Source organism: Topomyia yanbarensis, chromosome 3 (genome assembly GCF_030247195.1).
Source record: "Topomyia yanbarensis strain Yona2022 chromosome 3, ASM3024719v1, whole genome shotgun sequence".
In the NCBI taxonomy this organism is placed as follows: domain Eukaryota; kingdom Metazoa; phylum Arthropoda; class Insecta; order Diptera; family Culicidae; genus Topomyia; species Topomyia yanbarensis.
The window spans coordinates 66,303,077-66,315,405 of NC_080672.1; the positions used below are offsets into that span (position 1 = coordinate 66,303,077).

Below are 12,329 nucleotides of genomic sequence, written 5' to 3' on the forward strand. Positions count from 1 at the left end.
TTTTCATCCTCTGAGCCACATAATCCTAACAAAAACTACCTGAGTAATAAAATCATATGAGCTCACAGTCCAAAATAATCATGAAGCCTATGATTACGTTAATTTATTCTATTAAATATGCCCTGTATTCGTATTGAACATGATAGCACATTCTGGTAGCTTTAAAATGCGTAGTAGATAGTTATGATCACGTTATAACAAATGCCAGTACGCGAAGGTGAAGGCAACCATGACGGTCTCTTGGTTTTGAATGTCGATGCGCCTATTATACGGTAGGTACGTGCAAATGTTTTTGGTTTGACGGTGATCAAAATGCAATTTAACCAACCAAATAGGTAGGCAAAGGTGGTTTGCTAATGGTTTCCGCTGGTTGTTTCGTGTTTTTGTTGTGCCAAGATCAAGTTCAGTCTCCGATGCTAGTCGATATTATGCGAAGTGCACGTACGGATGTAAACTTTGCGTAGCCACAAGCTTAGGGTGACAAATAATTGTAGCTAAACGGCCGTAATACGTACAACAATATAATTTTCGTCCCGGACTAAACAAACAGTTAACTTCAAAAACAATCTGTATTTGTTTTCAGATACAATATTTTTGTTTAACTTCGGATAGAAAAACATTCAATCATAGCATCCATTCTGAGGTATGCATTTTTGATTTTTTAAATCTGCAAACAGTTAGCTTTAGTGGAATGTAACAAGTTGTCGTATATCAGATGCTTCATGTCGTGAACCCTTGCCAATTTGTAAATTATTTCTTTTAAAATTAAAGAAAAAGCTATTGCATAAAAACGTTTCCAATTTAAATCTAGTGAGAAATTTTATGAAAATTTACTTTTCTTTAAAACCGCTAATGTTAAAATCTATTTATGTCTCGAAAACAAGACCCTGTTAACGTAACTCTCCTTTACGTTTCTAAAAGTATTTTCCACTCAGAGTTTTTGGGTAGTGTGCAGTTTGTTCACAGAATTGACACATGGCAATCTGAGCCTCACAAGTAAACAGTGTAGTCTGAGCATAAGGAACCATGAGCCAGGATTTCAAATGAAGGCATTTAGCAGATTAACAGCATTTTATTTATTCTAGCTCTGTTGTCTGTACTCGTACTTCCGTGTATAATATTCTGTATATCGACATTAATTTTGTAATTGAATTTATGGTACACACATAATGTTTTCTGCCATTTCTTTTCTTTTTTGCATCTTTTGCCGAAATTTCTACCGCTGATCGTCGGCTGTGTTAATATACAAATAAATGGTGCTCAGTGTTTTCTGCGGCAACTAATATTACCGTCAAATAGGGTGACTTGCTGATATGAAATTTTTCTAGTGAAAGCGAGGCTAGCTTGTAACAACGGTTGGCATGTGAAATGCAAAAGAATGAGATCGTTCCAGATAACTACATATACACTACAATACATACACTCATCAAACCGAGTCAGTTCGTAACTGACTATCAGATGTCTCTTATCCAAACCTAGGTCGAATTATTTCAAAAATGATCTTAACAGTTATGTGTCCAACAAAAAAAACACCTTTAACAGGCCAACGAGGGTACCCGGGTACCCACAAATTGAAATGCTCATAACTATGGCCTCCCTCAACCGATTTGGACACTTTTAGATATTTTGGATTCAGAAACTCGTCCACTTTTTAATTCTGTACAATAGACCCGGAATAATGGATTTGGTTTTTGGTAATCCGGATTTTCCGGAGTAATGTTCCAGTACTAGGATATGATTTGTAAATTTTAATAATGTACTAGCAATATGAGTATTAAAACTCTTCAAATTGTCTCGGAAGTCTGTTTTTTATTGTTACGGGACCCTATGGCAATTTGAAAAATGGAATTGGAATGGAATGGCCACTCACGGTCCCACGGGAACCTGCTCCGGAATGTCCGTTCCGGGGTCAAATCACCAAATGGTTCCAAAACCACGAGATACAGCCTACTGATGCAATTCCAAGAATTTTGATACCCATATTGCTAGTATTCCATTGAAGTTCACAAATAGTACCCCAGCACTGGAACCTGCTTCCGGAAACCCGGACTCCCGGGAACCGAATGAAGTAACCCGATTCATTTTTCCAAGTCCAAAAGTGGATGAGTTCCTGAATCCAAAACGGCCAAAAGTATCGAAATCGGTTAGATATTACCTTAGTTACGGGCATTTTAGTTCTGTGGGTACCCTCGTCGGCCTGTTACGTAGTAAAAAAATTCAGGAGCCCCACCTCACTCCCACCCTTACTATATCAACAATATTATTAACCCAAAAGCTTGACTTAGTGAAGTTCTAAGATGTCACAAAGTTTCAATTTCCAGCTATGGATAAAACATAGGAATTTAATCAATTGAAACTTAAAAAGGTACCCGGGTACCGCGTCGGACACACAACGGTAAAGGAAGCCAGGAACGCCCGCTTGTTGCTAGGCACCGACGCGCTTGTTTACATTGTGAAAAAATGTAATTTGAAGTGAAAATTTAAACGCACAAATGAGTTTTCGGACATTTTCCTTCGGTTACCTACACAGTAGCAGAAAATTTGAAGTTTTGTTAGTAAACGATTAAAGTTTCGCGGGTGTTTTTTGCAGTGGTGTGAGATAAAAGTGCATTTGAAAAAGTGCAATAAAAATGGGAAGAAGAAAAATAAGAGTGTTTCGAAAAGAAACCCCCCAAGTGAAGAGGGGTGATATTTTCGCACAAAATAAGAACTACAGATGGCAATTCGTCAAAAACTACAAGAACTACAGACGGCATTCCGTCAATCAACCCGATTGCATAGGAAAATTGTCTAGCTTCCTCAGTAGCAGATACATGGTTAGGCAGGGGAGAGGGGTGTGTGGCGTAGGAGCTGTGTTGTGGCACGTTTGTATAATGTCCGAGTAATTCTAAATGTATTCGATTTTTGGCAAAATAGACTCTATTTGAAAGTAAATACTTTCCTAACTCCCGATAAAAATGAAGTTTATGTAAGTTGATTGCCTTCGATGAAAAAAAACAATGCGGTGGAAACAACAACGTTTTTACGATGATATCCGTATTACAAATTGAATGAGATGCAATCTCACTCAATACCAGTTTTGAATTGTAGATTGATTGAATTTAAATCGCATCTCGAGGGATCAATTCTGAACGTTTTGTCTGCGATGAAAACTGAATCAACGATGTAGGGTGTTGAACATATTTTCACTCTATTCCTATTTTCACTCTAACCTCTTGACGCGAACAAAATAAAATTATGACGCTAGTATAAATATTTAATTTAATTTTAGGTCGTTGAGCATGGAAACAATATTTATTCTTTTTTTTTTAAACAGCATTTTAGAGATTTTTCGAAAAATACTTTTTTACTTCTTTTAGTTATTGGTATAGTTATCTTCAGAGAAAATCATGCGATCAATTCAATTAATAAAGAGTTCAAAAGACGTCGATGTGCTCTTTCCAAAAATATTTAAAATACAAGCGTTACAAGCGACCAAAGTAGAAGTAAAAAAATATATGTTTTTTAAACGGTTGAAAATTATACTTGCTAACATTCGGTCGCGTGAAACCCTAATATCTATGCAAATTGCACATTTTTGGAAAGTGCAAGACTGTACGTCTGTTACGTCAATCGGATGATTTGACGAGATATAGACAAACAACTACAAGGAATGCAATGCAATGCAAAATTGCTTTGGAAAATACTTTGTTTCCTGCCTTATCATTTGTAAACTAGTGTTATAATCCATAAACTATAAAGTTACAAATTTTTCACAGCTACATACTTGAGTTTGCCATTAAACCTACAATAATATAGAATCAAATTTTATGGCTATTACTATCTACACATTTTTAGGACTCAGTATCAGAGCTTTTGGCTCAAATGGCTATTTCTCCCAATTTAGAGCTTAGGCAGAGCACAAATCCAACTGGTGAAGGCTCAAAATCAGAGTTAAAAATAATCGAAGCTCTTATTGACGGCTGAAAATCAGAGGTGGGTAAGAAAACCAACCGGTCCGTACATTCACCGGCACGGTTGTCAAAATCTCAATACGTGTAAACGAGTGATGCACATCGTATTCGGTTTTGATTTCGTTCACACGGCAAACGAAGTCAAAACCTCAACCGAGTCTCAGTTTCTAAAACCAAACCGAGTCACTCAGTGTCGTTTACATGTGTGCACGAGTTTCTACTTGTGTTGATGTATTCTTAGCAGCGGTTTCGGTTCGGCTTTTGAAAACCGAACCTGGTTTTTTTCTATACACGGTGAAAGAAGAAGCATTAAATACGTGTGCAGTGCTGCCGAATAGACAACTGGATTGAGATCAATTAGTTGTTGAGAGTCGATGGGGCAATTTCGAAATGGCTGGTTCTGAGCAATTGTTAACAGTTCAACAATTGATGTTTGTTTCAATGCTGAAAATCAAGATGGCGTACACCAAACTAAAATAAAAAACGCTACCTTGTCTTGGCGAATAATTGCATGAAACCGAGAAATGTAGATATATTTGATTCGGCAAAATTATCTAGAGCATATAAATTGATGTTAATGTGAAAATGTTTAAATTGGAATTAAAGAAAACAATGAAATCAGCAAAGTCAATGAAAGAACAAAAATAATAAAATCCATTAAATTAATGAAATCAATAACTTCACATTCATTCAAAGAGGCCTGTTGTATTTATATCGTCAATAGTCGTATCAATGAAATCTAATCCATGTCTGGTTGTGCTGGTTAGGTGATTCTCGAATAATCTCGAGCACATACTCACATTACGTATACATATATCCTTATTATTACTGTATGGCGTATCGTATTGGAAACTCACTGTTAAACGATTAGGTCCTTATTTACTGAGTGCTGGTAAAACATATTTCTGTTATTGTTGCTGTTACTGTACATCGTTTTGACACATTATGGAGGTTCTCTAGAAGGTTTGGTCGCGAGCATTCGAGTTAAGAGAAAACTACCACTCAATCATTCAATTAGTAAAAAAAACTTAATTCATTGAGAACAGCAACCAACTAACGAATAGCAAGAACACTTTCATTTAATAGACCGCCGTTGGAAACTATGCTTCTTTAAGGAATATATATTTCCGGCGATAGCAGTCGATGTGTGTATACAAATCTACTACAGAACAATTAAATCTAAAAAAAAATGCGCAAACATTCGAGTGAAAAAAAGTTATTCACATTGTCACAAATTGTCTGTCTCATTACAACAAAACATATAAAACGACCTTTAATCATTAATGTGGATATTGGACCATACTGTAACTATGCTAGTTGTTAAATCATCATGAATAGTCCATAATTTTTAATATAATTCTGCCATTTTGAATTTCTAATTTATGACGCATTTCAAGTTTCGTTTCCTTGGAATTAAATTCCTATTTAAATATGCATGCTTTTAAATGCTAAATCGTCGTAAAAATAACACCATATTGGGATGCAAATTGGCGACGAATAACAATTTTCAAGCTCTAGACAACTTTTTGGTATCAAAAATACCCTTGTTTCATAATTTTTTTACCATTAAAACGTTATTGAACGCTAGTAGTATTGAATATAGCTCGCCATATCAGATTTTAAATTACGACAGGTATCAATTTGCGATCTTTTGACATATTTCTTATATTAAAAATGTCCAGCCTAGCCTCATGCCTTCAGTTGGACCAATAAAAAAGACGCTCATATACACTAGACAACACGTTTCATAGCGGCATGACCGGGAGCACTAGCGATATGAGAGAACTCATTTACACACGCGAAGTCACCTACACGCGACAAATACGTTAACATACAAAGGCTTGAGCCCTCCGCGATTATCCATGCAACATATACCTGCGACCTTGCAAACATAATAATATCCCGGTGATTAGGTAAATGTCTCAGCACTTTTCGTTTTCAAACGCGGTCATAAGCGTGAATCTACAAACTCCCGCGTTAGCGCGATCATGAACTTCCGGAAGTCTTTATCCTCGGTACCAGCAGTCTAGATCCATGCCTTCAATTGGACCGATTCAAAAAACAAAACTCTCATATCCACTGAACAATGGTATCAGATTCACGGTCCGCGCGCCATCATCCATGAACACATGCGAAAAGCACACGGTTTTAAAATAGAATTTATACACTTACACTATACAATTTATTATATATAATTATATGTATATTTACCTAGAAAGATCAATTCAGCAACGAGAAAAGTAAAATATCACTTCAGGGTGGATTGATTCGACCATTTTTTTTTCTTCCAGGACCCACCAGTCTACTTTTAATTGAATTATGCGTGTTTTGTTAAGCAAAAAACCTTAAAAATAATTTTGATCAGGTGTCGTATATTGAAGGCTCCATTTTGGGTTATAGCTTTCAACGAAAATGGCATAAAAAGTTCACGTGAAATGCCTCATATATGCCTCATGTGCATATTGGCGCATGTCTTATATTCGACCTCACAACTCGTGATATTAGTGTTGTTACAGCGCATATGAATGTTGATAACATAAACAGGAAATACGTATATTGTTCGGCATATTTATCACACAATGAATCATCACTTTTTGATGATTTTAAAAAGGTTGTGTCATACTGTGGCAGAAATGCGCTTCCTTTCATAATCGGCAGTGATGCAAATGCCCACCACATAATTTGGGCAGCTCATATATCAATTTGAGATGCACCGAATTGATGGAATATTTAAGTTGAACAAATTTTCATATTTTTTTTAATGTAGGAAATCACACGATCTTTTAATTTTAATTTCTTTTTTTCTACAAATAAATTGTAGGAACTTACAAATACAAATACAAATAGACACTCAACCTTTCAAACAGTAATTGAGAAAGTTATTTTTTTTATCTGGATATATATCGCTTAAATCAAAATGTTCCACTACATTGAAAACCCGTTTTTATCAGCCCCTGTTTTTATTAGTTTTTTGACTTGATTTTATCGACCAACCAGTATTATGAGGCTATATCTAGGGATTAAAGAAGAATATTTTTACAGCTTCGGTTTATCAAAAAGAAATAAACAAATATGTTTTGCCATTGTCCCTATTTTGTCAACCTAACAGAAACAAAGGGGGCTGATAAAAACGGGTCTCCGCTATATTATATTAAAGTACTCAAAAAATAAAGAGATCTTTCCGAAGACATAGAAGTGCCATACCTAATAGTTTTATCGTAAATATCAATGTCCGGCTTTTTCGTATTTCGTCCAACTACACAGTGGTCCAGAATTCAAATTTAGCAGGAATTTTGCGATTTTACTAAAACTAAACCATTTAGCCTTATTATGTCTTTGGAAAAGTTTGTTAAAACAACAGTAAGGGTGGTTCTAATTTTACAAAGATAAAAATTTTACTTTTTAATAATTCTAAATAGAGCCATACGACCTTCAGTGAAGTTGTAGAACGACAAGTTTTTGAAAAGTTTGCTGAAGACAGGTAAGATCTATCTGTCATACTTTTCATTTTACAACCAATTTAAAATCAAAGGATGGGGCATTTTTTATTTTTTCGTACCAAAAACTGGTTCATTCAAATAACTTTTGCGGCATTGATTTATAACTGAAGCAGTCTTCAGACAACTATAAGATTGTTTTAAGGCGAATAATTTGTTTGATGGCACCACCGCTTCTTCGCCAAAAATGTGGTTCTTTGGAATACGAATATCAACCTTTTTAGAGGCAAACAAAAGATAATTCTTTTTCAACTACATATAAGGTTATGATTCGAGGTAGAATTGAACAAACTCTGAAAAACATCTAAAAGATATGCAAGCAAAAAATGAAAATTGCAAAAGTTATATTAAAAATTTGGTTATTCACGAACTGACCCTTGGTAGTACAAGACTTTTCTATTATTTTAAGTAGTGGGTAAGCTTTCTAAAATGTGTTTCTTCTCCAACTTCATCGAAGATAATCAAGCTCTATCTCTAACCTTTAAAAAGTACAATTTTAAATCTCACTAAAATTAGAACCACCCTTACTTCTGTTTAAGCGAAAAGAACAGTCTTGAAAGGTACAAGAAATTTCCTAAACAATTAAGGGTGAATGACATATCGAGGTTAAAGCTCTCTAATAATCCTAAATCCTTCCCTAAACGTATTGTAAAGCTAAGTTATTTAGTTTTATCAAAAGGTTAAAATTCCTGCTAAATTTACATTCTGGACCACTGTGCACTGTGGGCAGTTGCGAGAAGCATGCTCTTTCTAATCCCTTAAAAATAAGAAAAAAAATTGATAAAAATCAAAGAAAAGAAGCACAATCGCAAAGATGCTCGCTTGAAGTCTCAATACTTAGCCAGTGCAAGCAATGTCGGAGAAAGGTCACTTTCGATTGCGCTGAAGGATGATCTGTTAAAAGATCTTCACGGGGGTCTCTTGTCAATCCCTCCTAACATTTCCATCCCCAGTCTTATTGGGTTTGGCTTAAAGTATGGCATTGTTGGATCTCTTCAGATAACGCACAAAGCTGCACCTGACTGAAACAGAAATTAATTGGAGAAATTGGAGGAGATAAGTGGGAGGACAGCGAACTTCCGTTTTATTGTCGGTTGTCGAACCATATATACTTCACCAGAATAAGGTATTCCTTTACATCCCGTGAAATGCCATGTTTAAAAAGTTCTGATGTTTCTATGAGGTTGGATTTCATTAAACCTTGTTCGCGGGCAGTTTGCTGAGAAGTTCTGAGAACCAAGTCAGCCTATAATCCTTTCTCGTCAAAAATTCCAGAGAACGGTCGTCGTAAGCACACGCGACATACAAACGCACATGCGTTCGAACACGTTAACGTACAAACGCTCGAGCCCTTCGCGATGATACACACGATCGTGAAGTACCTACGCCCGCACATATCTGAACCGTACAATGAATATCACATTCAGAATCACGGCCTGCTTCAATTGGCCTTAAACAGTTTTTAGTGGGTGACATTTTTCGTCTCGTCTGCAACTGTAGTGAGTGATTCTGACGGGGAGCCCTTCCCAGAACATAGCTCTACAGATCCAGTAGGGCAACTCTCGAAAAAATATCAACAATTGTGATTGGCGATTGCAGGTTTTGTAACTCCGGAATTTCCTCTTAAAGGGAATTTTGGAAATTGACTTTTATGCCCTAATCCTAAGTTGGCCGAGACTTGTACCCAGTTTGAATAAATACTAATCGCTTTTACATATTTCCTTTTCTTTACAGATTATGTATCTCTCGAATTGAGCATATCAAGTACCTGAAATTACACATGACATGACATGAATTTGAAACTGTTAGATTCTAGAACGTGAAAAATAAAAAAAAACAATGAGGTCTGGCATGGATACTACTTGAAGTTGATCTTTCTCCAGTAAGTGCTGAGGAATTCTAGAAGGTATACTGTCGCAATCGAGAACCAGTCGCTTTATTGTGCAATACGCATGCAAAAAACTTCATGTCAAAAAATACCCACGGCAGTCATTTATAGAGTCGGAAGGATAAGAACAACTTCAACGTGTTTGTTCCTGGAGCAAAGAGCAGAATGTTGTGTTTCAATCACCTTGGGTCCCGCTGCATTGGACCAACTAATCCGTTGGGATTGAAAACTATCGTGATTAGTCATAAGGTTTAAATTTATCAAGAAAGAACCTAACTAATCCCGGTCCAAGGATCTTTTGCACGACACCTTTTCGTTAGTTCTTCAATATTGCTGTTTTATCCCACTCATCAGACTCCAGTTTACTACACTGCCCAGAACAGACCCTTTTAGAACTGATCTTTTTTAGTTTGTTTTGAATTTTAAAATATTTGGTACCGGTAATGAACAAAGATTCACTCCGTTATACTATTATTTTATTCGAACTTTTCGGGTCAACCAAGGAAGGAATAACAGGCGACGACCAGTGCAACTTGAACATTTGTTTGAATGCACAAGTTGTTTATTTGTCTGGCAGTAAACTGCTTGCGGTGTCATTTCATCACTCCCAACTTTCGACTGGTTCCTCATATTGCGCGAACCACTTCGTAAAAAAACAACCATGTGTTTTAATTTAAAAGTAGTTTGTTTTGGTTTTAATCTTATCATGTTTATTCTGTGTAGCAACGCGAACCTTGTCGTGGTTGTGCGGGAAAGAGTTCAATCAATTACTTTTATTCTATGCTGGATTGTGCTCTTACTTACCGTAGTCTACATATAGTGGTGGCCTGTTCCTCGTACGGCAATTTTTTATATCTTTACTAACCGCAAACCTTTAACATAGATTAGATGGAGCACAATATGTTATCAGCTGCTTCTGATGGTGTATTCACTGGCACTGTTAACATTTTTAGATCGATTCATTCACATACCCATTCGGCAGCGGCGCTTGAGGTTAGTAAACTTTAAGCACACTGTGTGATAAATTTCATCGTCACCTGTGACTATATTTGTCGATCCTTTGTAAGCAACAATCTTGCATGTAAACAGCTGCTTAATTCGCGAAAAACAGCCAAAAAATTGGAACCGGTTTGCGGATCTCGCACGCGATCCAACAGCGTTCTATAATTAAACCGACGCGCGTGCAACCAAGTGCGCATGCAACACGCAACGACAATGAACTGCTTCCGACACTTGCTGCCCGAGGACTGGCTAAGTCGGACTGAGTGCGAAACGGCGAAGCTCAGAGCATCCGAGCGGTAAGGCAGAGGCGCATAGCGTCAGCGTCATGAGCCTCCACCTTCACACACAACACAGCTAAAAGTTTGCTCGCTCGGTGAGCTAGTCGCATTTTGCTCCCACTGGTCGACGATGCGAAATTCGTTCATGTTATCGGCGTTTCTCATGACCTTAGTTCTCATGGAGAACGACGAACATGATTCCGCTAGCTTTCTTCTGCTTCCACGTGGTGGACATTCGCACACTGAACTATTTGAAGCTGCAGCATGGTTGTCTGTTGAGCGGGCTTATAATATGCGAATGCGTCGGCACACATAGGAGTATTTGATTGAAAAACCTGGCCGAAATTATTTATGTAGTTGTTTGCTGCAGAAATAATTAGACTCAACTAATAGTATATATATATATATATATATATATATATATATATATATATATATATATATATATATATATATATATATATATATATATATATATATATATATATATATATATATATATATATATATATATATATATATATATATATATATATATATATATATATATATATATATATATATATATATATATATATATATATATATATATATATATATATATATATATATATATATATATATATATATATATATATCGGGTAAAATTTCGGTCGAACATTTTGAAACGGGATTCCTATATTGAAAGTATTCTACTTCAAAAGTCGAAATAAACATTGTTAGAATGTCTACAAATAGGTTTGGTTTGCAAAGGAGGTTATGAAAAACTCATTGCTAGAGGATTTCCGTTTCCATTCAATAGAACGCTGTTGCGGTACACTGAAGGCGTTCAGTTTTATCCAGGTTGGTATAATATATAGAGATATAGATTAATTTCGGGAGAGATTTTTTTCCCAACGTCAAGATGGCTGATCAGAACGAGCGTGCGTTCCAGTAGCAAATCGGTGTTAACCTGAACCGTAAACAGGTTAACAAGAAGAAGGGTTTCCGTTTGTATCGCAGCATCGGTCTCGGATTTAAAACTCCAAAAGAGGCTATCGCTGGAACCTACATTGACAAGAAATGCCCCTTCACCGGTCGAAGACCGTGCGCTTCAATGTGCTAAAGGTGAGCAAACTGGCTGGTGCCAAGAAGAAGTTCAATAAGTTCTAAAGGCTTAGAATAAAATGTGTAAATGGGGAGAAAGGGGGGAAATAAGTTTCCATGGGCATTACATTAAAATCTGGTTGTCGCGTCGAGTGAGATGCCGCAATCTCGTGTATAGAGACACTTTAGTACGGTAATATGATATTGCAAGTTTGTCTTTCGAAAAATTACAACACTGGAGATGTAAAATAATCTTTAATATTTAGCCACAAACATAAGATTAATAATCATGTGTCAAATTGCATCGCAGAGCACTGAAAATTTTCAGCACCCTTTTTTGTAAATCGTGTATCAGTTGAATAGTTGAGACCTTACAAAAGGCATATATACATTCAATGTACGGAGAAACCGTCAAAAAATTGAAAGGCCCAACGTGACCATTAGACGCTATTATTTTTGTTTTTGGATATGTTGTTTACTTTCTGAGATATGGAAGCTTTTGAGGAATTCCACGAAGATCCGTCCAAAAATCTCTAAAAACGTGACCGACCATCTTAAATTCCGATGAAACTTTACAGGTTTCACCGGCATGGAAGACTAAACATTTTCCACAGTCAATAAGATT

At 36.2% G+C, this 12,329-nt stretch overlaps 1 protein-coding gene across 1 annotated transcript in view; it reads right to left on the reverse strand.

The window, feature by feature from the left end:
* LOC131688764 (uncharacterized) overlaps positions 1-10,579 on the reverse strand; it is a 73,631-nt gene extending 63,052 nt beyond the window's left edge. The window contains exon 1 of the mRNA XM_058973274.1: positions 10,143-10,579. The gene's annotated coding sequence lies outside the window, so the exon portion shown is untranslated. The remainder of the gene's footprint in view (positions 1-10,142) is intronic.
* Positions 10,580-12,329: the final 1,750 nt, after the last annotated feature.